This window comes from Rattus norvegicus, chromosome 17 (assembly GCF_036323735.1).
Source record: "Rattus norvegicus strain BN/NHsdMcwi chromosome 17, GRCr8, whole genome shotgun sequence".
NCBI lineage: Eukaryota > Metazoa > Chordata > Mammalia > Rodentia > Muridae > Rattus > Rattus norvegicus.
Genome location: NC_086035.1, coordinates 57,079,435 through 57,107,199, shown reverse-complemented (window position 1 = coordinate 57,107,199; position 27,765 = coordinate 57,079,435). Strand labels below are relative to the sequence as shown.

General features: G+C 39.4%; 1 long non-coding RNA gene and 1 other non-coding gene across 2 annotated transcripts in view; both read left to right on the top strand.

The window, feature by feature from the left end:
- Positions 1–27,765, top strand: part of LOC108348574 (uncharacterized) — a 64,217-nt gene that overhangs the window by 14,398 nt on the left and 22,054 nt on the right. The window lies entirely within an intron of this gene.
- LOC120097983 (small nucleolar RNA SNORA48) lies at positions 27,476–27,613 on the top strand. Its single transcript, XR_005495936.1, has one exon. It is a non-coding gene; the product is annotated as a small nucleolar RNA SNORA48 (small nucleolar RNA).

The following is a 27,765-nucleotide window of genomic DNA, read 5'->3' as shown; positions in this document are numbered from 1 at the left end:
AAAAAGACACACATGGTATGCACTCACTGCTAAGTGGATATTGTCCTAAAAGCACTTGCTGCTCTTCAGAGGATCCACATTTAGTTACCAGGATACAAATTGCAAGGCTTAAGGCCTGGTTTATTCAGTTTTAGAGAATCCAATGCCCTCTTACAGCCTCAGTGGGCACCTGAACTTAAGTGGCATACATGCAAGACACATAGATAGGCAATACAAACAAAAACAACAAATTTAAATAACATTATGACATACAAACACAATGAAGAACCATTAAACCCCCTAAAATCAGCATCTCAAATGCTTCATTTGTTCATTCTTGATCTTAGAGCATAAGGCATTGGTATTTTGTTCAGGAAAATTTCCCCAGTGCCAATGTGTTTGAGGCTCTTCTCCATTTTTTCTTTGATTAGTTTGCGTGTATCTGGTTTTATGTGGAGGTCCTTGATCCACTTGGAATTGAGCTTTGTACAGGGCAATAAGAATGGATATATTTGTATGCTTCTACATGTTGACTGCAAGGTCAACCAGCACACTTTATTGAAAATGCTATCGTTTTTTCCATTGTATGGTTTTGGCACCTTTGTCAAAGATCAAATGGCCATAGGTGTGTAGGTTCATGTCTGGGTCTTCAATTCTATTCCATTGATCTACCTCCCTGTCTCTCTACCAATACCATACAGTTAGGGTTTTTTGTTTGTTTGTTTGTTTTAATCATAATTGCTCTGTAACACAGCTGGAGGTTAGGGATGGTGATTTCTCCAGCCATACTTTTATTGTTGAGGATAGTTTGACTATCCTGGATTTTTTGCTATTCCAAATGAAATGCAAATTGCTCTTTCTAACTCTGTGAAGAATTGAATTGGGATTTTGATGGGGATTGTTTTCAGCAAAATGGCCATTTTTACTATATTAATCCTGACAATCCATGAGCATGGGAGATCTTTCCATTTTCTGAGATCTTCTTCAATTTCTTTTTTCAGAGACTTGAAGTTCTTGTCATACAGAACTTTCACTTGCTTGGTTAGAGTCACACCAAGGTATTTTATATTATTTGTGACTATTGTGAAGGGTGTCATTTCCCTAATTTCTCTCTCAGCCTGTTTATCCTTGGAGTAGAGGATGGCTACTGATTTGTTTGAGTTAATTCTGTATCCAGGTTTGGGAGTTCTCTGGTTGAATTTTTGGGGTCACTTAAGTATACTATCATATCATCTGCAAATACTGATATTTTGACTTCTTCCTTTCCAATTCGTATCCCTTTAACCTCCTTCTGTTGTCTGATTCTCTGGCTAGGAATTTGAGTAGTATATGGAATAGGTAGGGAGAGAGAGGGCAGCTTTGTCTAGTCCCTGATATTAGTGGGATCAACATTTAGTTTGATGTTGGCTGCTGGTTTGTCATACATTGCTTCTATTGTGTTTTTAGTATAGGCCTTGAATTCCTGGTCTTTCCAAGGTTTATGCCATGAAGGGGTGTTGAATTTTGTCAGATCTCAGCATCTAATGAGATGATTGTGTGGTTTTTTACTTTGAGTTTGTTTATATAGTAGATTACATTGATAGATTTCTGTATATTGAACCATCCCTGCATCCCTCATATGAAGCCTAGTTGATCGTGATAGATGATAATTTTGATGTGTTCTTGGATTCAGTTTGCGAGAATTTTATTTTTGCATCGAAATTCATGAGGGAAATTGGTCTGAAGTTCTCTTTCTCTATTGGGTCTTTGTGTGGTTTAGGTGTAAGAAATATTGTGGCTTTATAGAAGGAATTGAGTAGTGTTCCTTCTGTTTCTATTTTGTGGAATAGTTTGGCAGTATTGGTATTAGGTCTTCTACAAAGATCTGATAGAATTCTATACTAAACTTATTTGGTCCTGGGCTTTTTTCAATTGGGAGATTTTGATGACTTTCTGTTTCTTTAGGAGTTATGGGACTATTTAAATGGTTTATATGATCCTGATTTAACTTTGGCATCTGGTATCTGTCTAGAAAATTGTCCATTTCATCCAGACTTTCCAGTTTTGTTGAGTGCAGGCTTTTGTAGTAGGATCTGATGATTTTTTAATTTCCTCAGTTTCTGTTGTTATGTCTCTATTTTCATTTCTGATTTTGTTAATTTGGATACACTCTGTGCCCTCTGGTTAGTCTGGCTAAGGGTTTATCTATCTTGTTGATTTTCTCAAAGAACCAGCTCCTGGTTTTGTTGATTCTTTGTATAGTTCTTTTGTTTCTACTTGGTTGATTTCAGCCCTGAGTTTGATTATTTCTTTCCATCTATTCCTCTTGGGTGTATTTGCTTCTGTTTGTTGTAGAGCTTTTAGGTATGCTGTCAAGCTGTTAGTGTATGCTCTCTCTAGTATCTTTTTGGAGTCACTCATAGCTATGAATTTTCCTCTTAGCATTGCTTTCATTGTGTCCCATAATTTTGGGTATAGTGTCTCTTCATTTTCATTAAATTATATAAAAAGTCTTTAATTTCTTTATTTCTTCCTTGATCAAGTTACCATTGAGTAGAATGTTGTTCAACTCCCATGTGTATGTGGGCTTTCTGTCTTTTGTTGTTGTTGTTTTGTTTTGTTTTTTTGGTTTTTTTGTTGTTGTTGTTATCAAAGACCAGTCTTAGTCCATGGTGATCTAATAGGATTCATAGGGTTATTTCAATCCACTTGTATCTGTTGAGGCCTGTTGTGACTGATTATATGGTCAATTTTGGAGAAGCTACCATGAGGTGCTGAGAAGAAGGTATATTCTTTTGTTTTAGGATGAAATATTCTATAGATATCTGTTAAATGAATTTGATTCATAACTTTTGTTAGTTTTTCTATGTCTCTGTTTAGTTTCTGTTTCCATGATCTGTCTATTGATGAGGGTGGGGTGTTGAAGTCTCCCACTATTATTGTGTGAGGTGCAATGTGTGTTTTGAGCTTTAGTGAAGTTTCTTTTATGAATGTAGGTGGTTTTGCACTTGGAGCATAGATATTCAGGATTGAGAGTTCATCTTGGTAGATTTTTCCTTTGATGAATGTGACGTGTTCTTCCTTTTTTGATAACTTTTGTTTGAAAGTTGGTTTTATTCAATATTAGAAATGGCTGCTCAAGCTTGTTTCTTGGGACTATTTGCTTGGATAATTGTTTTCCAGCCTTTTATTCCGAGGTAGTGTCTGTTTTTGTCACGGGGGTATGTTTCCTGTATGCAGCAAAATACTGGATCCTCTTTCTCTATCCTGTCTGTTTGTCTATATCTTTTTATTGGGGAATTGAGTCCACTGATATAGAGAGATATTATGGACCAGTGATTGTTGTTTCCTGTTATTTTTGTTGTTAGAGGTAGAATTATCTTCTTTTGGCAGTTGAAATTAGATTACTTTCTTGCTTTTTCTAGGGTGTAGTTTCCCTCCTTGTGTTGGATTTTCCATCTATTATCCTTTGTAGGGCTGGGTTTATGGAAAGGTATTGTGTAAATTTGATATTGTCTTGGAATATCTTGGTTTCTCCGTATATGTTAATTGAGATTTTTGCTGGATATAGTATCCTGGGCTGGCATTTGTGTTCTCTTAGGGTCCGTATGACCTCTGCCCAGGAACATCTGGCTTTCGTAGTTTCTGGTGAGGAGTCTGGTGTAATTCTGATAGGTCTGCCTTTATATGTTACTTGACCTTTCCCCCTAACTGCTTTTAATATTCTTTCTTTGTTTTGTACATTATGTGTTTTGACTGTTATGTGATGAGAGAAATTTCTTTTCTGGTCCAATCTATTTGGGGTTCTGTAGGCTTCTTGTATCTTTATGTGCATCTCTTCTTTAGGTTAGGGAAATTTCCTTCTACAATTTTGTTGAAGATATTTACTGGCCCTTTATTTGGGAATCTTTGCTATATTCTATACCTATTACCCTTAGGTTTGATCTTCTCATTGTGTCCTGGATTTCCTGGATATTTTAGGTTAGGAGCTTTTTGTATTTTACATTTTCTTTAACAGTTCGGTCAATGTTTTCTTCTTTTTTCTTTTTTTTTTTTTTTCCGGAGCTGGGGACCGAACCCAGGGCCTTGCGCTTGCTAGGCAAGCGCTCTACCACTGAGCTAAATCCCCAACCCCAATGTTTTCTATTGTGTCTTCTGCCCCTATTTCTTGTATTCTGTTGGTGATGCTTGCATCTATGACTCCTGATCTCTTCCCTAGGTTTTCTATCTCCAGGGTTGTCTTTCTTTGTGCTTTCTTTATTATTTCTATTTCCATTTTTAAATCCTGGACAGTTTTATTTAATTCCTTCACCTGTTTGGTTGTTCTTTTCTTGTATTTCTTTAAGGGAGTTATTTATGTCCTTCTTAAAGTGCTCTGACATCATCATGAAATGTGATTTTTAAATCAAAATCTTGCTTTTTTGGTGTGTTGGGGTATCCAGGGCTTGCTATGGTGAGGGAACTGTGTTCTGATGATGCCAAGTGGCCTTGGTTTCTGTTGCTTTGGTTCTTGCCTTTACCGCTCACTATCTGCTTATCTCAGGTGTTAGCTGGTCTTGCTGTCTCTGACAGTGGCTTGACTCTCCTGCAAGCCTGCAGCACCCCTGGAGACCAACTTTCTCCCAGGGGGATCTAGGTATGGAGAGCTGTTGCCCATGGTCAGCTCCTGGTGCAGGCTGAAACTAGATCGATCCTGACCCAGACTGGTCCTCACTTCCTGTGTCCAGAGGACTCCAGGCAGGTTTCTCTTGAGCCAGGAATGTGAGTAGAAGTGGTGGTCTATCCTTTGCTCTCAGGATTGTCCACACTTCTAAGAATCTAGCTCTCTTCCCACGGGATTTGGATACAGAGAGCTGTGGCACAGGGTGAGCTCCATGTAAAGGCAGAAACTGGTAGCCACTCGCAACATTTGACATCATATCCTGAATCATACCAGAAGAATCACTGCACTCAAAATGTTTGATTGCATATCCTGAGGCATTCCAGGAGATCTGCTGCACACAGGGCATCTGACACCACAACCAGAAACACCCCTGGAGATCCACTGCACCCAGGACACCACAGCTTGAAGGCATCTCAGGATTTCCTCTGTACACAGGGCAACAGGGAAATTGACAGCACAGTAAAAGACCTCCCAGGGGCTCTGAGGCATGCAGAGCAACTGATTAAAAAGAAAGGGAAGTGGATGCACACAGGGAAACAGTAACCACATTCCACTGACACCTCCCCACACCAACCCTGGAGAACAACTTCACACAGGACAACTCTTTGACTGTTCCTCTGGAGACCCAACAGTCTGAAGACCTCCCAGGAGATCTATTGCAGCCGGGGCAACAAATCAGCAGCTTCTCCACCTGTCTGAAGACCCTCCAGTTGGAAGTCCTCACAGGAAGTCTGCTATAGCCAGGGCCACAGGCCTACCACGAGACCTGTTGCAACCTAGGGACAAAAGAGGCAGATTCCAGAGTCACCCAGACCAACAAACACTAGGGATAACCAGATGGCAAGAGGCAAGTGCAAGACCATAAGCAACAGAAACCAATATAACGTGGGCATCATCAGAACCCAGTTCTCCTACCATAGAAAGCCCTGAATACACCTGAAAATCAGGAAGCTGACCTAAAATCATATCTCATGAAGATAATAGACTTTTTAAAGGAGGATATAAATAGCTCACCGAAAGAAATACAGAAAAACACAGGTAACCAGGCAGAAGCCCTTAAACAGGAAACAAATAAATACCTTAAAGAAATACAGGAAAACACAATGAAACAGGTGAAGGAATTAAAAAAAAATCCAGGATTTAAAAATGGACACAGGGGGTTGGGGATTTAGCTCAGTGGTAGAGCGCTTGCCTAGGAAACGCAAGGCCCTGGGTTCAGTCCCCAGCTCCGAAAAAAAGAACAACAACAACAAAAAATGGACACAGAAACAATAAAGAAAGCACAAAGACAACCCTGGAGATAAAGGGATCAGGAGTCATAGATGCATGCATCACCAACAGAATGCAAGAGATAGAAGACTGAGAATCTCAGGTGTAGAAGATACTTTAGAAGAGATTAACTCAATGGTCAAAGAAAATTCAAAACATAAAAGACTCCTAACCTAAAACATCCAGGAAATTCAGGACACAGTGAAAAGACCAAATCTAAGAATAATTGGTATAGAGAACGAAGATTCTCAGCTCAAAGGACCTGAAAACATCTTCAACAAAATCATAGAAGAAAACTTCCCCAACCTAAAGAAAGAGATGGCCAAAAATGTATAAGAAGCCTACAGAACACCAAACAAATTGGACCAGAAAAGAAAATCTTCTCATCATGTAATAAAGCACTAAACATGCAAAACAAAGAGAGAATATTAAAGGCTGAAAGGAAAAAGGGCCAAGTAACATACAAAGGCAGAGCTATCAGAATTACACCAGGCTTCTCAACAGAGACTTTGGAAGCCAGAAGAGCTGGTCAGAGGTCATGCAGACTCTGAGAGAACACAAATTTCAGCCCAGGCTATTATATCCAGCAAAACTCTCAATCAACATAAATGAAGAAACCAAAATATTCCAAGACAAAACCAAATTGAAACAGTATTTCTCTACCAATCTAGCCCTACAGAGAATCCTAGAAGGAAAATTCCAACACAAGGAAAATACCTACACCAAAGAAAACACAAGATATTAAGTATCTCATCTCACAAGCCAATAGGAGAGAAGCACAAGGACATAAAGCCACCTACAAAAATAAATATAACAGGAACCAACAGTCATCTGTCTTTAATACCTCTTAATATTAATGGACTCAAATCACCTATAAAAAGACATAGGCTAACAGATTGGATATGTAAACAAGATCCAGCATTTACTACATACAACAAACACACTGCAATAAAAAATACAGATGCTATCTCAGAGTAAAAGGATAGAAAAAGGTCTACAAAGCAAATGGTCCCAAGAAACAAACCGGAGTAGCCATCCTAATATCCAATAAAATAAACTTTCAACCAAAAGTTATCAAGTGGGATGAGGAATGACACTTCATATTCATCAAAGGGAAAATCCACCAAGTATCAATTCTGAACATCTGTGTCCCATGCAAAGGCACCCACATTCATAAAAGAAACTTTACTAAAGCTCAAAATACACATTGAACCCTACGAAATATTAGTAGGAGACTTTAACACCCTACTCTCATGAATGGACAAGTAATTGAAACAGAAACTAAACAGAGACACAGTGAAACTAATAGAGGTTATGAACCAAATGGATTTAACATATCTACAGAACATTTTACCCTAAAAGAAAAGAATATACCTTCTTTTAAGCACCTCATGGTACCTTCTCCAAAATTGACCATATAATTGATCACAAAACAACCCACAACAGGCACAAGAAGATTGAAATAATCCCATGCATCCTATCAGACCACCATGGCCTAAAGCTGGTCTTCAATAACAGCAAAAGCAGCAGAAATCCCACATAGATGTGGAAACAACTACTCAATGATAATTTGGTCAGAGATTAAATAAAGAAAAAAATTAAAGACTTCTTGGAATTTAACAAAAACGTTGACACATCATACCAAACTTATGGGACACAATGAAAGCAATTCTAAGAGAAAAATTCATAACACCAGGTACACTGGTAGAGAAACTGGAGAGATCTTACACTAGCAATTTAGCAGCACAGCTGAGAGCTCTAGAAGAAAAAGAATCAAACTCACCCAAGAGGAGTACGCAGCAGGACATAGTCAAACTCAGAATGAAATCAACCAAATAGAAACAAAGAGAATAATACAAAGAAACAGGAAAACCAAATGCTGGTCCTTTGACAGAATCAACAAAATAGATAAACCCCTAGCCAAACTAACTGAAGGGCCCAGAGGCAATATCCAAATTAAAAAACTTATAAGTGAAAAGGGAGATATAATAACAGAAATGGAAGAAATTAAAAAAAAATCAGATCCTACTAAAAAAGCCTATACTCAACAAAACTGAAAAATCTAGATGAAATGGATGGTTTTCTAGAACAATACCACATACAAAAGTTAAATCAAGAGCAGGTAAACTTTCTAAACAGGCCCATATCTCATAAGGAAATAGTCATTAAAAACCCTCCCAAGCAAAACAAGCCCAGGGCCAGATGGATTTAGTTTAGAATTCTACCAGACTTTCAAAGAAGACCAAATACCAATATTCCTCAAACTATTTCGTAAAATAGAAACAGAAGAAACACTACCTAATTCATTCTATGAAGCCACAATTACTCTGATACCTAAACCACACAAGGACCCTACCAAAAATTGAGCTTCAGACCAATCTCACTTGTGAGTATCAATGTAAAAATATTCAATAAAATTCTTGAAAATCGCATCCAAGAATACTTCAAAATGAACACCATCAGGATCAAGTAGGCATCATCCCATGGATGCAAGGTTTGTTCAATATATGAAAATCCATTAACATAATCCACCATATAAAACAAATTCAAAGAAAAAGAATCACATGATCATCTCCTTAGATGCAGTAAAAGCATTTGACAAAATACAAAGAGATCAGGAACTCAAGGCCCATACATAAACATAATAAAAGCAATTTACTGCAAACCAACAGGCAATATCAAACTAAATGGAGAGATACTTGAAGCAATCCCACTAAAATCAGGAAAAAGACAAGGATGCCCACTCTCCCCTTATCTATTCAATTCAGTACTTGAAGTGCTAGCTTGAACAATAAGACAATAGAGATCAAGGGGTTACAAATTGGCAAAGAAGAACTAAAGGTATCACTATTTGCAGATGATATATTATACATAAGTCACCCAAAAAATTCTACCAGAGAACTTCTACAGCTGATAAACAACTTTAAGCAAAGTGGCCAGATATAAAGTTAACTCAAATAAATCAGTAGCCTTCCTTTATACAAATGATAAACAGTTTGAAAAAGATATTAGGGAAAGAACTCCCTTCACAATAGCCACAGATAATGTAAAATATCTTGGGGGTAACTCTAACCAAAATGTGAAAGATCTGTATGGTAAGAACTTCAATTCTCTCAAGAAAGATATTGAGGAAGATCTCAGAAAATGGAGAGATCTCCTATGCTTATGGATTGGCAGAATTAACATAGTAAAAATGGTCATCCTTACTGAAGGCAATCTACAGATTCAATGCAATCTTCATCAAAATCCCAACACAGTTCTTCAAAGACATGGAAAGAGCAATTTTCAAATTCATCTGGAAAGGGAAAAAACCCAGAATAGAGAAAACAATTCATAACTATAAAAGAATGACTGGGGGAATCACCATCCCTGACCTCAAGCTCTACTGCAGAGCAATAGTGATAACAACTATTGGTACAGAGACGGACAGGTTGACCAATGGAATAGAATTGAAGACCCAGAAATAAAATTACACATTTACACACATTTGTTCTTTGACAGAGAAACCAAAACTATATAATGGAAAAAAGAAAGCTGGCTTTGTGTATGTAGAAAAGTGAAAATAGACCCATATTTGTCACCATGCACAAAGCTCAAGTTCAAGCAGATCAAGGACCTCAACATAAAACCAGATACACTGAATCTAATAGAAGAAGACAGTGGGAAAGATCCTTGATCTTATTGGCACAGGGGGAAATTTCCAATGACTCAGGCACTAATATCAGGAATTGATAAACAGTACCTCATGAAACTGGAAAGCTTATGTCAGACAAAGGACATAGTCAATAAGACAAACCAGCAAACTACAGATTGTGAAAAGAATCTTCACTAACCCCACATCTAATACAGGGTAATATCCAAAATACATAAAGAACTCAAGAAGCTAATGACCAAAAAAATCAAACAATCCAATCAAAAATTGGGATATAAAACTAAACTGAGAATTCACAACAGAGGAATATTGAATGGCTGAGAAGCACCTAAAGAAATGTTTAAGACTCAAACTGCAGGACCCTGTGGTCCAGACACCTCCCGGATCTGAAGAGACCTGGTCAACAGCTCCCTACACCCAAATCCCATGGGAGGGAGAACTAAACCTTCAGAGGGGCAGACACTCCTGGGAAGCCAGAAGGGACTACACTCTGCCCACATTTCTGACACTAGAGGAAAACACCTAACGCCATCTGAGACCCCTGTGCACAGGGGCCCAAGAAAAGGCAGAGCAGGCACTTCTGGTTGCCGCCCTCACAAAGAGCTGAAACACAGCCCCTCAGGAGCAACTTCAGGCCGGGGACCAGAGGAAAGACCAACTTTTCTGCTCCAAGTGACCTACCTGGTGGACTCAGGACACACGCCCACAGGAACAGCTGAAGACCAGTAGACAGGAAAGACTACACACCTGACAGCAAAACACTCTGTTCCCATAACTGGCTGAAAGAAAACAGGAAAACAGGTCTACAACACTCCTGACACACAGGCCTATAGGACAGTCTAGCCACTGTCAGAAAGAGCAGAACAAGGTAACACCAGAGACAACCTGATGGTGAGAGGCAAGCACAGGAACCCAAGCAACAGAAACCAAGAATACATGGCATCATCGGAGCCCAGTTCTCCCACCAAAGCAAACACTGAATATCCAAAAACACCAGAAAAGCAAGATCTACATTTAAAATCATATTTGATCATGATGCTGGAGGACTTCAAGAAGACAGGAAGAACTCCCTTAGAGAAATGCAGGAAAACATAAATAAACAAGTAGAAGCCTATAGAGAGGAATCACAAAAATCCCTGAAAGAATTCCAGGAAAACACAATCAAACAGGTGAAGGAATTAAAAATGGAAATAGAAGCAATTAAGAAAGCACAAAGGGAAACAACCCTAGATATAGAAAACCAAAGGAAGAGACAAGGAGCCGCAGTTACAAGCATCACCAACAGAATACAAGAGATAGAAGAGAGAATCTCAGGAGTAGAAGACTCCATAGAAATTATCGACACAACTGTTAAAAATAATGGAAAATGGAAAAAGCTACTGGTCCAAAACATACAGGAAATCCAGGACACAATGAGAAGATCAAACCTAAGGATAATAGGTATAGAAGAGAATGAAGACTCCCAGCTCAAAGGACCAGTAAATATCTTCAACAAAATCATAGAAGAAAACTTCCCTAACCTAAAGAAAGGGATGCCCATAAATATACAAGAAGCCTACAGAATTCCAAATAGATTGGACCAGAAAAGAAACTCCTCTCGTCACATAATAGTGAAAACACCAAATGCATAAAACAAAGAAAGAATATTAAAAGCAGTAAGGGAAAAATGTCAAGTAACATATAAAGGCAGACTTATCAGAATTACACCAGAATTCACACCAGAGACTATGAAAATTAGAAGATCCTGGACAGATGTCATACAGACCCTAAGAGAACACAAAGGCCAGCCTAGGTTACTGTATCCAGCAAAACTCTCAATTAACATAGATGGAGAAACCAAGATATTCCATGACAAAACAAAATTTACACAATATCTTTCTACAAATCCAGCGCTACAAAGGATAATAAATGGTAAAGTCCAACATAAGGAGGCAAGCTACACCTTAGAAAAAGCAAGAAACCAATCGTCTTGCAACAAGACAAAGAGAAGAAAAGCACACACACATAATCTCACATCCAAATACGAATATAACAAGAAGCAACAATCACTATTCCTTAATATCTCTCAACATCAATGGACTGAATTCCCCAATAAAAAAGACACAGATTAACAAACTGGATACGCAATTAGGACCTTGCATTCTGCTGCTTATAGGAAACACACCTCAGAGACAAAGACAGACACTACCTCAGAATGAAAGGCTGGAAAAAACTTTCCAAGCAAATGGTTTGAAGAAGCAAGCTGGAGTAACCATTCTAATATCGAATAAAATCTATTTTCAACCAAAAGTCATCAAAAAAGATAAGGAAGGACACTTCATATTCTTCAAAGGAGAAATCCAACAAGATGAACTCTCAATCCTAAATATCTATGCTCCAAATACAAGGGCACCTACATACATAAGCGAAACCTTACTAAAGTTAAAGCACACATTGCACCTCACACAATAATAGTAGGCTATTTCAAAACCCCACTCTCATCAATGGACAGATCATGGAAACAGAAATTAAAAAGAGACATAGACAGTCTAAGAGAAGTCATGAACCAAATGGACTTAACAGATATTTATAGAACATACTATCCTAAAACAAAAGGATATACCTTCTTCTCACCACCTCATGGCACTTTCTCCAAAATTGACCATATAATTGGTCATAAAACAGGCATCAACAGATACAGAAAGATAGAAAATATCCCATGCATCATATCAGACCACCAAGGGCAAAAGCTGGTCTTCAACAACAATGAGGGAAGAACGCCCACATATACATGGAAATTGAGCAGTGCTCTACTCAGTGATAACCTGGTCAAAGAAGAAATAAAGAAATTAAAGTCTTCTTAGAATTTAATGAAAATGAAGGTACAACATACCCAAACTTATGGAATACAATGAAAGCTGTGCTAAGAGGAACTCATAGCTCTGAGTGCCTGCAGAAAGAAACAGGAGAGAGTATATGTCATCAGCTTGACAGCACATCTAAAAGCTCTAGAACAAAAAGAAGCAAATACACCCAGGAGGAGAAGAAGGCAGGAAATAATCAAACTCACAGCTGAAATCAACCAAGTAGAAACAAAAAGGACCATAGAAAGAATCAACAGAACCAAAAGTTGGTTCTTTGAGAAAATCAACAAAATAGATAAACACTTAGCCAGACTAACTAGAGGACACAAAGAGTGTGTCCAAATTAACAAAATCAGAAATGAAAAGGGAGACATAACTACAGAATCAGAGGAAATTCAAAAATCATCAGATCCTACTACAAAAGCCTATATTCAACAAAACTTGAAAATCTGCAGGAAATGGACAATTTCCTAGACTGATACCAGGTACCGAAGTTAAATCAGGAACAGATAAACCATTTAAACAACCCCATAACTCCTAAAGAAATAGAAGCAGTCATTAAAGGTCTCCCAACCTAAAAGAGCCCAGGTCCAGATGGGTTCAGTGCAGAATTCTAAGAGACCTTCATAAAAGACCTCATACCAATGCTATTCAAACTATTCCACAAAATTGAAACAGATGGAGCACTACTGAATTCCTTCTATGAAGCCACAATTACTCTTATACCTAAACCACACAAAGACCCAACAAAGAAAGAACTTCAGACCAATTTCCCTTATGAATATTGATGCAAAAATAATCAATAAAATTCTGGCAAACCGAATTCAAGAGCACATCAAAACAATCATCCACCATGATCAAGTAGGCTTCATCCCAGGCATGCAGAAATGGTTTAATATATGGAAAACCATCAACTTAATCCATTATATAAACAAACTGAAAAATAAAAACCACATGATCATTTAATTAGATGCTGAGAAAGCATTTGACAAAATTCAACACCCCTTCATGATAAAAGTCCTGGAAAGAATAGGAATTCAAGGCCCATACCTAAACATAGTAAAAGTCATACACAGCAAACCAGTAGCTGACATTAAACTAAATGGAGAGAAACTTGAAGCAATCCCACTAAAATCAGGGACTAGACAAGGCTGCCCACTCTCTCCCTACTTATTCAATATAGTTCTTGAAGTTCAAGCCAGAGCAATCAGATAACAAAATGAGATCAAAGGGATACAGAATGGAAAAGAAGAAGACAAAATATCACTATTTGCAGATGATATGATAGTATATTTAAGTGATCCCAAAAGTTCCACCAGAGAGCTACTAAACCTGATACACACTTTCAGCAAAGTGGCTGGGTATAAATCAGTAGCCTTCCTCTACCGAAAGAGAAACAAGCCGAGAAAAAAATTAGGGAAACGACACCCTTCATAATAGTCCCAAATGATATAAAATACCTCGGTGTGACTTTAACCAAGTAAGTGAAAGATCTGTATGATAAGATCTTCAAGCCTCTGAAGAAAGAAATTGAAGATCTCAGAAGATGGAAAGATCTCCCATGCTCATGGATTGGCAGGATTAATATAGTAAAAATGGCCATTTTACCAAAAGCGATCTACAGATTCAATGCAGTCCCCATCAAAATACCAATCCAATTCTTCAGAGAGTTAGACAGAGATAATTTGCAAAATCATCTGGAATAACAAAAAAAAAAGCCCAGGATAGCTAAAACTATCCTCAACAATAAAAGGATTTCTGGGGGAATCACTATCTCTGAACTCACGCAGTATTACAGAACAATAGTGATAAAAACTGCAGGGTATTGGTACAGAGACAGACAGATAGACCAGTGGAACAGAATTGAAGACCCAGAAATGAACCCACACACCTATGGTCAATTGAGTTTTGACAAAGGAGCCAAAACTATCCAATGGGAAAAAGATAGCATTTTCAGCAAATGGTGCTGGTTCAACTAGAGGTCAGCATGTAGAAGAATGCAGATCAATCCATGCTTATTATCCTGTACAAAGCTTAAGTCCAAGTGGATCAAACCAGATACACTCAAACTAATAGAAGAAAAAGTGGGGAAGCATCTCGAACACATGGGCACTGGAGAAAATTTCCTGAACAAAACACCAATGGCTTATGCTCTAAGAGCAAGAATCAACATATGTGATCTCATAAAACTGCAAAGCTTCTGTAAGGCAAAGGACACTGTTGTTAGGATAAAATGGCAACCCACAGATTCGGAAAAGATCTTTACCAATCCTACAACAGATAGAGAGCTTATATCCAAAATATACAAAGAACTCAAGAAGTTAGACTGCAGGGAGACAAATAACCCTATTAAAAATGGGGTTCAGCTGGTGCAGGGAAGCTCCCGGAAAGGGCGGCGCAGATCTTCCTGATTGCCGCCGCCGCAGAGAGCTCATAGGCAGCACCCCACGAGCAAACTTGAGCCTCGGGACCACAGGTAAGACCAACTTTTCTGCTGCAAGAGACCTGCCTGGTGAACTCAGGACACACAGATGCAAAATTCTTCTCGGACCGGGCACTTATGGTGTTTACCTGGAGTCCCAAACCCGCGGATCCCAGCCCACAGCAGCCCTCTGCTCCCAAACCCCGTGGGAGAGAGACCTCACCGCCTGGTCAGGTGGGCACTCCTGAGGCTGCAGAGCGGAAGAGACCACCAACACTGCCCACCCCTGCCCACATCCCTGGCCCAAGAGGAAACTGTATACGGCCACTGGGTTCCCATAGAGGAGGGCCCAGGAGCAGCAGGACCGCTGCGTCTGAGACACCTCCAGAACCTGAAGGGACCTACTGGATAAACAGTTCTCTGCACCCAAATCCCGTGGGAGGGAGAGCTAAACCTTCAGAGAGGCAGACACGCCTCCAGACACAGGCCCACAGGAACAGCTGAAGACCTGTAGATAGGAAAAACTACACGCCTGAAAGCAGAACACTCTGTCCCCATAACTGGCTGAAAGAAAACAGGAAAACAGGTCTACAGCACTCCTGACACACAGGCTTATAGGACAGTCTAGCCACTGTCAGAAATAGCAGAACAAAGTAACACTAGAGATAATCTGATAGCTAGAAGCAAGCGCAGGAACCCAAGCAACAGAAACCAAGACTACATGGCATTATCGGAGTCCAATTCTCCCACCAAAGCAAACACTGAATATCCAAACACACCAGAAAAGCAAGATCTAGTTTCGAAATCATATTTGATCATGATCCTGGAGGACTTCAAGAAAGACATGAAGAACTCTCTTAGAGAAACACAGGAAAACATAAACAAGTAGAAGCTACAGAGAGGAATCACAAAAATCCCTGAAAGAATTCCAGGAAAACACAATCAAACAGTTGAAGGAATTAAAAATGGAAATAGAAGCAATCAAGAAAGAACACATGGAAACAACCCTGGATATAGAAAACCAAAAGAAGAGACAAGGAGCTGTAGATACGAGATTCACCAACAGATTACAAGAGATGGAAGAGAGAATCTCAGGAGCAGAAGATTCCATAGAAATCATTGACTCAACTGTCAAAGATAATGTAAAGCAGAAAAAGCTACTGGTCCAAAACATACAGGAAATCCAGGACTCAATGAGAAGATCAAACCTAAGGATAATAGGTATAGAAGAGAGTGAAGACTCCCAGCTCAAAGGACCAGTAAATATCTTCAACAAAATCATAGAAAAAAACTTCCCTAACCTAAAAAAAAGAGATACCCATCGGCATATAAGAAGCCTACAGAACTCCAAATAGATTGGACCAGAAAAGAAACACCTCCCGTCACATAATAGTCAAAACACCAAACGCACAAAATAAAGAATATTAAAAGCAGTAAGGGAAAAAGGTCAAGTAACATATAAAGGCAGACCTATCAGAATCACACCAGACTTTTCGCCAGAGACTATGAAAGCCAGAAGATCCTGGACAGATGTCATACAGACCCTAAGAGAACACAAATGCCAGCCCAGGTTACTGTATCCTGCAAAACTCTCAATTAACATAGATGGAGAAACCAAGATATTCCATGACAAAACCAAATTTACACAATATCTTTCTACAAATCCAGCACTACAAAGGATAATAAAGGGTAAAGCCCAACATAAGGAGGCAAGCTATACCCTAGAAGAAGCAAGAAACTAATCGTCTTGGCAACAAAACAGAAGAAAAGCACACAAACATAACCTCATATCCAAATATGAATATAATAGGAAGCAATAATCACTATTCCTTAATATCTCTCAACATCAATGGCCTCAACTCCCCTATAAAAAGACATAGATTAACAAACTGGATATGCAACGAGGACCCTGCATTCTGCTGCCTACAGGAAACACACCTCAGGACAAAGACAGACACTACCTCAGAATGAAAGGCTGGAAAACAACTTTCCAAGCAAATGGTCAGAAGAAGGAAGATGGAGTAGCCATTCTAATATCAAATAAAATCAATTTTCAACTAAAATTCATCAAAAAAGATAAGGAAGGACATTTCATATTCATCAAAGGAAATATCCACCAAGATGAACTCTCAATCCTAAATAACTATGCCCCAAATACAAGGGCACCTGCATACGTAAAAGAAACCTTACTAAAGCTCAAAACACACATTGCACCTCACACAATGATAGTAGGAGATTTCAACACCCCACTCTCATCAATGGACAGATCATGGAAACAGAAATTAAACAGAGACATAGACAGACTAAGAGAAGTCATGAGCCAAATGGACTTAACAGATATTTATAGATCATTCTATCCTAAAGCAAAAGGATATACCTTCTTCTCAGCTCCTCATGGCACTTTCTCCAAAATTGACCATATAATTGGTCAAAAAACGGGCCTCAACAGGTACAGAAAGATAGAAATAAACCCATGCGTGCTATCGGACCACCACGTCCTAAAACTGGTCTTCAATAAAAATAAGGGAAGAATGCCCACATATACGGGGAAATTGAACAGTGCTCTACTCAATGATAACCTGCTCAAGGAAGAAATAAAGAAATTAAAGACTTTTTAGAATTTAATGAAAATGAAGGTACAACATACCCAAACTTATGGGACACAATGAAAACTCATAGTGCTGAGTGCCTGCAGAAAGAAACAGTAAAGAGCATATGTCAGCAGCTTGACAGCACACCTAAAAGCTCTAGAACAAAAAGAAGCAAATACACCCAGGAGGAGTAGAAGGCAGGAAATAATCAAACTCAGAGCTGAAATCAACCAAGTAGAAACAAAAAGGACCATGGAAAGAATCAACAGAACCAAAAGTTGACTCTTTGAGAAAATCAACAAAATAGATAAACACTTAGCCAGACTAACGAGAGGACACAGAGAGTGTGTCCAAATTAACAAAATCAGAAATGAAAAGGGAGACATAACTACAGATTCAGAGGAAATTAAAAAAATCATCAGATCTTACTATAAAAGCCTATATTCAACAAAACTTGAAAATCTGCAGGAAATGGACAATTTCCTAGACTGATACCAGGTACCGAAGTTAAATCAGGAACAGATAAACCAGTTAAAGAACCCCATAACTCCTAAGGAAATAGAAGCAGTCATTAAAGGTCTCCCAACCAAAAAGAGCCCAGGTCCAGATGGGTTCAGTGCAGAATTCTATCAGACTTTCATAGAAGACCTCATACCAATATTATCCAAACTATTCCACAAAATTGAAACAGATGGAGCACTACCGAATTCCTTCTATGAAGCCACAATTACTCTTATACCTAAACCACACAAAGACCCAACAAAGAAAGAACTTCAGACCAATTTCCCTTATGAATATCGATGCAAAAATGCTCAATAAAATTCTAGGAAACCGAATCCAAGAGCACATCAAAACAATCATCCACCATGATCAAGTAGGCTTCATCCCAGGCATGCACGGATGGTTTAATATATGGAAAACCATCAACTTAATCCATTATATAAACAAACTGAAAGAACAAAACCACATGATCATTCCATTAGATGCTGAGAAAGCATTTGACAAAATTCAACACCCCTTCATGATAAAAGTCCTGGAAAGAATAGGAATTCAAGGCCCATACCTAAACACAGTAAAAGCCATATACAGCAAACCAGTTGCTAACATTAAACTAAATGGAGAGAAACTTGAAGCAATCCCACTAAAATCAGGGACTAGACAAGGCTGCCCACTCTCTCCCTACTTATTCAATATAGTTCTTGAAGTTCTAGCCAGAGCAATCAGACAACAAAAGGAGGTCAAGGGGATAGAGATCAGAAAAGAAGTCAAAATATCACTATTTGCAGATGATATGATAGTATATTTAAGTGATCCCAAAAGTTCTACCAGAGAACTACTAAAGCTGATAAACAACTTCAGCAAAGTGGCTGGGTATAAAATTAACTCAAATAAATCAGTAGCCTTCCTCTACACAAAAGAGAAACAAGCCGAGAAAGAAATTAGGGAAACGACACCCTTCATAATAGACCCAAATAATATAAAGTACCTCGGTGTCACTTTAACCAAGCAAGTAAAAGATCTGTACAATAAGAACTTCAAGACTCTGAAGAAAGAAATTGAAGAACCTCAGAAGATGGAAAGATCTCCCATGCTTATGGATTGGCAGGATTAATACAGTAAAAATGGCCATTTTACCAAAAGCGATCTACAAATTCAATGCAATCCCCATCAAAATACCAATCCAATTCTTCAAAGAGTTAGAACAATTTGCAAATTCATCTAGAATAACAAAAAACCCAGGATAGCTAAAACTATCCTCAACAATAATAGGACTTCAGGGGGAATCACTATCCCTGAACTCAAGCAGTATTACAGAGCAATAGTGATAAAAACTGCATGGTATTGGTACAGAGACAGACAGATAGACCAGTGGAACAGAATTGAAGACCCAGAAATGAACCCACACACCTATGGTCACTTGATTTTTGACAAAGGAGCCAAAACCATCAAATGGATAAAAGATAGCATTTTCAGCAAATGGTGCTGGTTCAACTGGAGGTCAACATGTAGAAGAATGCAGATCGATCCATGCTTATCACCCTGTACAAAGCTTAAGTCCAAGTGGATCAAGGACCTCCACATCAAACCAGATACACTCAAACTAATAGAAGAAAAAGTGGGGAAGAATCTCAAACACATGGGCACTGGAGAAAATTTCCTGAACAAAACACCAATGGCTTATGCTCTAAGATCAAGAATCAACAAATGGGATCTCATAAAACTGCAAAGCTTCTGTAAGGCAAAGGACACTGTTGTTAGGACAAAATGGCAACCAACAGATTGGAAAAAGATCTTTACCAATCCTACAACAAATAGAGGGCTCATATCCAAAATATACAAAGAACTCAAGAAGTTAGACCACAGGGAGACAAATAACCCTATTAAAAAATGGGGTTCAGAGCTAAACAAAGAATTCACAGCTGAGGAATGCCGAATGGCTGAGAAACACCTAAAGAAATGTTCAACATCTTTAGTCATAAGGGAAATGCAAATCAAAAATACCCTGCGATTTCACCTCACACCAGTGAAAATGGCTAAGATCAAAACTCAGGGGACAGCAGATGCTGGCGAGGATGTGGAGAAAGAGGAACACTCCTCCATTGTTGGTGGGATTGCAGACTGGTACAACCATTCTGGAAATCAGTCTGGAGGTTCCTCAGACAATTGGACATTGAACTGCCTGAGGATCCAGCTATACCTCTCTTGGGCATATACCCAAAAGATGCCCCAACATATAAAAAGACACGTGCTCCACTATGTTCATCACAGCCTTATTTATAATAGCCAGAAGCTGGAAAGAACCCAGACGCCCTTCAACAGAGGAATGTGTGGTACATCTACACAATCGAATATTACTCAGCTATCAAAAACAATGACTTTATGAATTTCGTAGGCAAATGGTTGGAACTGGAAAATATCATCCTGAGTGAGGTAACCCAATCACAGAAAAACACACATGGTATGCACTCATTGAGAAGTGGCTATTAGCCCAAATGCTTGAATTACCCTAGATGCCTAGAACAAATGAAACTCAAGACGGATGATCAAAATGTGAATGCTTCACTCCTTCTTTAAAAGGGGAACAAGAATACCCTTGGCAGGGAATAGAGAGGCAAAGATTAAAACAGACACAGAAGGAACACCCATTCAGAGCCTGCCCCACATGTGGCCCATACATATACAGCCATCCAATTAGACAAGATGGATGAAGCAAAGATGTGCAGGCCGACAGGAACCAATGTAGATCTCTCCTGAGAGGCACAGCCAGAATACAGCAAATACATAGGCGAATGCCAGCAGCAAACCACTGAACTGAGAGCGGGACCCCCGTTGATGGAATCAGTGAAAGGACTAGAAGAGCTTGAGGGGGCTCCAGACCCCATATGAACCACAATGCCAAGCAACCAGAGTTTCCAGGGACTAAGCCACTACCTAAAGACTATACATGGACTGACCCTGGGCTCCAACCTCATAGGTAGCAATGAATAGCCTAGTAAGAGCACCAGTGGAAGGGGAAGCCCTTGGTCCTGCCAAGACTGAACCCCCAGTGAAGGTGATCGGTGGGGGGAGGGCAGATTGGGGGGAGGATGGTGAGGGGAACACCCATAGAGAAGGGGAGGGGGAGGGCTTAGGGGGTTGTTGGCCTGAAAACGGGGAAAGGGAATAACAATCAAAATGTAAATAAGAAGTACTCAAGTTAATAAAGATGGGAAAAAAATTCCACTGGCAAAAAAAAAAAAAAGTATCTAACAGAGAGGATTGCACATATAGAAAAAAAATAAGATAGTATGTAATTGAGGGGGGTATCTTATGTAGACCCCTGACCTCCACAGGCATGTACATTTACACACACACACACACACACACACACACACACGATTGTGCATATACACATTAGATACTATACAATTCACACATAATTATATCATCGAATTTCAATATATTGCCACTTATTCATCATACAGTTGTGATATAGACTGTAGAATAGCCCCATCATTAAAAAGGCTCCTTGATACTTCTGTTGTGAAATTCTTCCCCATTCCAAGTCCAGATTCTCCTGTTTTTTTATTGAAGTGGAGTCACGTAGATGTCATCTTCTGTGTCTGGGATTTAACACAATATATTTTTGGAGACATGTCAGGTGTTCAAAACTTTCTTTTTTTTTTTTTTTTTTTTTTGGTTCTTTTTTTCGGGGCTGGGGACCAAACCCAGGGCCTTGCGCTTCCTAGGCAAGCGCTCTACCACTGAGCTAAATCCCCAACCCCAAAACTTTCTTATTGCTGAGCATCTCACAATAATATGACTACATCAAAATGTTTTTATTTGAATATTTGCTGATAGAAATTTGACTGTCAAATATACAGGCAGTAGAGTTTCCAGGTTTTGTCTGTTATAAATTAAGCTATAAAGTTTGGAGTCCACTTCTGTATTTTGTTCAATAGTATACTTAGTAAAATTTAGCAAATAATATAGTAAATTTAGTAAATGCCTTGTACTGGGGCTCGATTTCATAGTACATCTTTAACTTTATACAACTTGCAAAATGACTTTTGCCAAGTCACTGTACAGTTTGTGTTCTTACGGGTGATATATGAGAGTTCTTGCCCTAAGTAATCTCATCCACACTAAGGCTGGCCTTGTCAGTCTCTCAGCTCTTATATTGCTAATTCTAGGCTTCTACCAAACAGTTTAGACTAACCTAAGGGTTCAGAGTTTCATGACACAGGACTGCAGAGTGAGAGAGACAGAGAGAATACAGAAGCCTGTGAGAACAGAAAGCAGAGGAAGTAGAATCAAGCTCTAAATCCTCAATCCCATGCCAGGGTCAGACTTCCTCTAGCTGAGCTCCACCTCCTATAGGTTCCATTTTTTCCTGACAATACCACCAACCAGAGACAGAGTGTTAAAACACATGAACCTATGAGGACACTTCTCACCAAAGCAACCACACATATTCCAATCCGCATCAAATTGCCCTTTCCCCCACCGCTGGATGGCCACTTGTCCAGCTTTCTTCAGACTATCTTTCCTCTGATGGATGACCACACACTGTGTTGTCATCTTGGATATCATCCATTTTCACAAAATCCCATGTGATCTCTCCTCTCTGCAGATGATCCTTATAATGCTCAAATTTAGACAAAAAAAAAAAAACAACCAAAAAAAGAAAAGAAAAAAACCACATTAAATTAGAAAGGGACCAATTTCCTGCAGCAGATTCCTCAATGGCTGATCAGTTGCTAGTTAAGATGGGAATGGTCATTTGGCTGCTAGAACTGTTACGTGTTGATAACTCACAGTTGAGTCCCTCTGTAGGCATCACCTTCAATGTATGAAACCACCTTGCCTAGGATAACACTCTTTAGTAATTGCAGACATCCAGAAACCTCTTTCAGTGTTGAGGTAAGGTGTGGCAGCTGACCCCAGGGTGTTACATCTCTGAACAGTGGGTGCAGCATGGACAGCCCATGGGAGTGAGTTGTGCTTCTGATGGGAGCTTGCTGCACCTGACTGTTCCTCCTGACTTCCCTTCCACATGAAGCTAATTCCCTCTCTAATCTGCTGCATGCAAATCTCCAAGTTCTAGGACTTTTCCTTGGGGAAACTTACCTGCTCTCCGTGCAAAGCTGATTATGTCATTCCTCTGTTCAAAATCCCTTGCCAACAGACAGCTTTAACTCCTATGCTTGGCACAGAAAGGTTGGCTATGTTCCATGTCTTTCTCCTTTGTCACCATCGGCTGCCCTTCAGCAAGTCACAGATGTATAGTTGCACATCTCCCAGTTTCCCTCACATGACCTTGCCTCCACTCATTCTCCTGTTTAACAGCCATGAACAGTTATTTCCTCTGGAAAGGTTTCTTTTGCTGTTTGCTTGTTTGCTTTCCTCTCCCTGTGGCGTGGCAGTGCTGTGGCTGACCTCATGCCTCCCACATGCTACCTGAGCATGCTCCACAGTTACAATCCAGGTTTCTATTTATCACAGGGCCTTCCTATTGTGGCTCAGGCAAGGCTTGAACTTGGCAATCCTTCAGTCTCTGTCACCTGAATATTGGAATCACAGGTGTGTGTTACTACTCTAAGCTAGGACTATATGACTCTTTATTTAAGAAGCATCGAAACTTCGAAGCCTTTTCCCATCTGCCCTCCTGCTAGTCAGGATGCCCAGGCAGGGATGCCCAACACCTAGTAGATCCCATTACAATTTAGAAAAATGAATGAGGGGTTGGGGATTTAGCTGAGTGGTAGAGCACTTGCCTAGCAAGCGCAAGGCCCTGGGTTCAGTCCCCAGCTCTGAAAAAAAAAAAAGAATAAAAAAAAAAAAAGAAAAATGAATGAGCCAATGAGTTAATGAAAGAATGAAGGAATAAACTTGAAAATGAACTGGCCATTATTATAAGGAATAAACATTTATAAATTTATACTAGATATAGTTCATGGTGTCATATCTAAAATATTATGTATTGTTGATAGTCAACATTTTTGCTTTGAATTATGAACTTTCAGATTGACCAGTAACAAATCCAAGTACATTTTTTGTGGCAAAATAAAATCCAAGCCGTAGATCTTTAAAATTGGTTCTGCTTATAAAAAATGGAAAGAGGAAACGGGAGTGCTGGGGTTGGGGGGGAGCACTAGTAACTTCAGGGACAGAGTGGAACACGATGAAGAAGGACCGGATTAAGCAGAATTGCCTAGAGTCGTCTTCTTCTTCCCAAGAGACTTGTTGTTATCTCACTTTTTCACACTGTAAAATGTCAAACTGCAAAGTTAATTCTCATGACGGAGGATGGGATTCTAAAGGTATTAATTAAGGATTACGGGGCATTTAATTTTATTCCTTGCAGATAAAACTTTTTAATAATTAAATAATTATTTTTACTTCTGCTTATTTATATAATTATAGAATGTTACGATTCAACATGAGGCCTTTAAACTCTGTCTTTGGAGCCTTGGGAGGCTATTTTAATATGAGATTTGTACTTATTGGAATATTCAAGTTGGTGATTTATAACACTAGGGTTCCTTTGAATAATTTTTCTCTTCAAAGACTAAACACTTCACAGGATGAGAACCGATCTTCTGGAAAATCTCTCTGGGGATGATGTGGGGCTCACCCTAGGAAAACGTGAAATATCCACTGCTTTCTCTTTCAGTGACTTACCTTAGCAGGACAATAACTACTAGCATTGTCAAAAACAGATGAATTTATTTTTCTAGGAACTGAGTGGATTTTCTACAAGAAAGTTTAAGGGAAAGAAGAATAAAACCATCTTTTTCTGGTAATACAGTGATATGAAAGTAAGATTTTTTTAAAGCATTGTCTGTTTGAAAATTGAAAGGTCATGTAAAATACCTATCTTCATATACCTCAGACACTGAAATATTCATAGGCAAAGTTGGAATCATTCTCATCCTGACAAATAAGACATGAGGACATTATAAACTTTAACTGCAAAAATAAGAACTGGTAAAATTTAATACAATTTGAAAGTCTGCGCTTTTTTTTCTGAACTTGCTGTGTTTAGGGATTTCCTTTGGACCACTCAGCTAGTCTATCAGTAAACAAGTTACTCTAACTCAGAAGTAGTATTTAAATTACACACACACACACACACACACACACACACACACACACACAGAGAGAGAGACAGAGACAGAGACAGAGACAGACAGAGACAGACAGAGACAGACAGAGACAGAGACAGCAATGGAAGTCAAGGTGCTTGAAATGGCACCAAAATTCAGTGGTTTTTAAATTCAATCATGCATTATTGTCAAGATAAAGTTTTAACTTTTTATATAAATAGAGAAAATATTTGCACTGAAGCACACTTGGCCTCCCTGTCACCCTGATGGCAGATTGTTATCGCCAATTGTGTAATACAAGCACCCAGAGAGCCTAGGATTCTGTCTGTGAGGATTCACAGGCTACCAGGGTAGCAGCTGTTTTATGTTTAAGAGGACAGGGGTTAGTTAGCACCATTTTGTAAGAAATAAATGAGCCTTCAGTGCACTGCAATTTCTGGTAACCTCTGAACATGACGAGCAATCTTCAGCAAGAAATCAAGATAAGAACACCTGCAATGACTTATTTTCAAAACAGAAAAGTTGTGGCTGTGGGATGCAGGCAGTGGCTGACATTTCTCCAGCACTCCGGTCTTGTCTTCTTCCACCCTCTTTTCTATCAGTACTCTTCCTGAAGCTCAGTAATCCTTACAAACTGTGAGAAAGTGATCAAAACAGCAAAGCTGGATCTGCCCGAATATCACAACCCTAAGTGTCAAGTTCCACTTTAACCCTGGGAACTGCTGGAAGTAATTTTCCAATATTTTCTTGACAGAATTTTTTCCTTTGATCTATGCTTTTAATTCCAGTGAAAAGTGCACCATTTTAAAAAACAGCCAAACAAAAATCAAAATAACAAAAAGTTGAGGTGTTGTTTTTGTTTGAAGAAAGCTGTGTAGCAAGCAGCACAGCCCTGAAACCACAGGATGAGGGGCTGACACCACATGGGTGCAGGTAGTGCTTCTGTCCCTTCACAGGCATCTCAGAACTGGTAAAAGGAGCGTTGAACAAACCCCTTCAATAAGCCAACTGTGTAGGATCTAAAGCTCATAACTTCCTGGTATCTGCTTATCATGGATGAGTAGTCTTATCTATGACTTGGGTTCTTGCTGTGTATCCCAAGCTGGCCTCAAACTTGTGTGCATTCTATCTTAGCTCCTCAGGTGTTGGGATTATGAGGGCAGACCACCGCATTTGGTTCAAGGAATTAACTTCTGCAAGTTGTCTTTGCAGTTCTGGGAAATAGATTGGTATGCCCATTACCCACAGACTATAATACACGTATATACATATATACATGCAGATCCCCCTCCCCGTCTCCTTGTCTCCTCTCCCCTCTCCCCTCTCCTCTTCTTTTACAATCAGCAGCCAGCCTGTGATCTCCCCATAACACCTGCACACAGATGAACTAGAGAACTAAACGTCTGTGCAAAAACATGTGACTCTCAGAGCTTCAGCTAGACACCACAGCACAGTGTCAAATACATTTAGAATAAAGAGTGACTTCGTTAGTGGAATATTTACTCTCACTCAAAATTAGTGTTGGAGATTTTAGCCACTTAAAAAAGGCCATAAATCAATAACAACATAAATCCTGGAAAACAATACACAGTTCACACTTTTTGCAGAAGATAAAGAACCCCCACCCCCAAAATATATTAGAACACTTACTTTTGTTCTGTTGTTTTTATTTGTTTGTTTCGTTTAGTTTGTTTTGTTTTGTTTTTAATTAAGGGAATTGGGGAAGGTGTCAAAATGTAAGCTAAAAATATAAATGACAGTGGATTTTTTTAAATTCATGATTGCAACTTTGATGTATAACTAAAATTCTCTAGTTTTACAGTGGCTCACCAGAGCAAACACTCATTCTTATTAACAGGGCGTGAGAACTGATGCTCCACAGGTCTCCCACTCTTCTGTAGGTTTTGTTAGGTGTGCTAAACATTTAAGAGCCTAATCCTTTCCCGCCTGAAATGTACTCAGGTTAGCAATTTTGATGGACGAGGTTATCTTCACCTCTGGGCCAAAGAACAGGCTTGCTTGCAATTTGCTGTGAAATATAGGTATCCCAAGCCCACCGTACTGCTGCTGTCCACAGTTTGTCCAGGTTACATATGGGCCCAGTCAGATCGTCACTGTGGAGATGGAGAGCCAGGGAACCAGCTCAAACATGCTGACAATGACATCTGGCTATGGCTTTTGCTGACTATAGAGGTTTGTCTCCAACCAATGTGTAGTACCTAATCCAGCAACTTACATGGTAGCTTGAATGTAAGCTAAGCTATGAAGGTTTTCATGGTTCTTCATGTTGGGAGCCAGGGCTCAGCCCCAGTCTGCTTTGCAGCTCCTGTTATTCTAGAAACTAGGCTGAGGGAGGGATCCTCACCTGAACACTTTGATGTCAGAGACTCGGTGTAACCAACAACTGAATCCGAAATTTCTGCTTTGTGTTATTTTGTGTCCTCTCAGTCATGTGACCAGCCTAAATGGAGAAAGGAAGCTCACCCCCAACCCCACCAATGGGCAAAGGGACATCTTGGTGGAATGTTCTTATATCAGTCATGGGCAGAGCAGATGGCAGTCCCTTGTTCATCCTGGCTTGATACTTGGCATGTGGCCAAAGCTGTTTTATGCCAAGGACACATAAAAATCCAAGTCAAATCAAATCCAGGCATCACAGCTGGGGAGGAGGAAGACAGACCGACAGTTCTCTAACTGCCGATTGCTATGTCACCCACAGACCCACCAACCATGTGGCCAGCCTGGGAAGGAGCTGCCACAGTGTGAGAGAATGTGGTG